We start from the raw sequence: 1492 nt of genomic DNA on the forward strand, positions 1-1492 counted from the left end.
GTTGTTGTTAACTACAATATATCTAAAATATAATAAAGCTGAAATAAAATATACATTTTAGATGAGAAATTTAAAAAACGTAAACAAAAATTAGAAATGTTGCCTTGGCAAATAACTAAAACTAAATGAAGATGAACTACTAAAAATAATATAAAATTAAATTTAAGATCATTGTTGTTATTGTTAATTAAAACTATTGTTGTTAATTGAAATAAAATAAAATCTTAGATGAAAATTGAAAATATTTATGAAAAATTACCATGGCAACTAACTGAAATTAAAGGAACACTCCACTATTTTTGAAAATAGGCTCATTTTCCAGCTCCCTGTGTAATATCATTGCGCCTGCTGCACGCATGGTACGGCAGCAAAGTTCCTTGATTATTACGCCGGAATGAGAGTATAGTTCCTATTCTGCCTATTTTCAAAAATAGTGGAGTGTTCCTTTAATATTATATAAGTATTAGTGTTTTTTATTATCATGCATTTTTGTTCATTGCTAAAAAAATATAAATCCATACAAACCATATTTAGATACTAATCCAGTAATATTAAGTAAATATGAACAACTTAGTTTGAACTCCTGAGTTGGACAAACATTTGCATCTTTTACTGACCATTTGTTGGAAAAAAACACATAAAACTCTATATATTTGTGCAAAGGCCCTTGAGAGTCTGTTCAACATGAAAGTTCATTAAAAACATGAATGAAATCAAACAGAAGACCTCGAGTTCAATCCTTCCTGATCCAAACCTTCAGTAAGCGGATCTGCGTGGACAGAAACAGGCGTTTGGACGCTTTCTCATCCATTATATTCACTGTCTGGAGTTCCTGCTTCTGTACAGACACAATCAAACCTCCTTCACAAACACGTTACGACTCCTGATCTGTAAACATCAGCCTGCAAAGAAAAACTGCTGAACAAATATTAAGGCATGTATAAAATGATGTTATTGGGTACGCTTTACTGAAAGCGTCTGACAGTAAAGCTCTCTTCATGAAGAATCACACATCAGATGAGAGCGAATCATGCGTCATGTGACAGTGTGAGGGTCACATGATGAAGACGTGAGGTCATGTGACATGCATGCCAGCCGACACGCTCTCTGAACGTTGTGGGAACGTTGCACTGTGATCCAAAACCTCACACGCTCCCTACCTAGACAGCATTTCAAGACATCACACTTATGCGGATGTTTGAATAAAAGCATAACCTAATATGATTTAAAGCAGGATGTTCCAATCAGTGTTGCTTTAGTATCATTCATATACCATTAGTTTATATTAATATTTTGAATTACTTTTTATTCATATTTTATTTCGTTTTTATTTATTTGATAATTTTTGTATTTTAATTTCATTTTAATTGTAGTTGCTGTGTGTTTTTGTCTTTTTTTTTTATATGCCCATATTCATTTTTATTTCAGTTTTAGTTATTTTAGTCAATTTAAACTAAATGAAAATGTGAAAAGTTGCCTTGGGAATTATATA

Source organism: Sinocyclocheilus anshuiensis, unplaced genomic scaffold (genome assembly GCF_001515605.1).
Source record: "Sinocyclocheilus anshuiensis isolate Anshui unplaced genomic scaffold, SAMN03320099.WGS_v1.1 scaffold938, whole genome shotgun sequence".
NCBI classification, from domain to species: Eukaryota; Metazoa; Chordata; class Actinopteri; order Cypriniformes; family Cyprinidae; genus Sinocyclocheilus; species Sinocyclocheilus anshuiensis.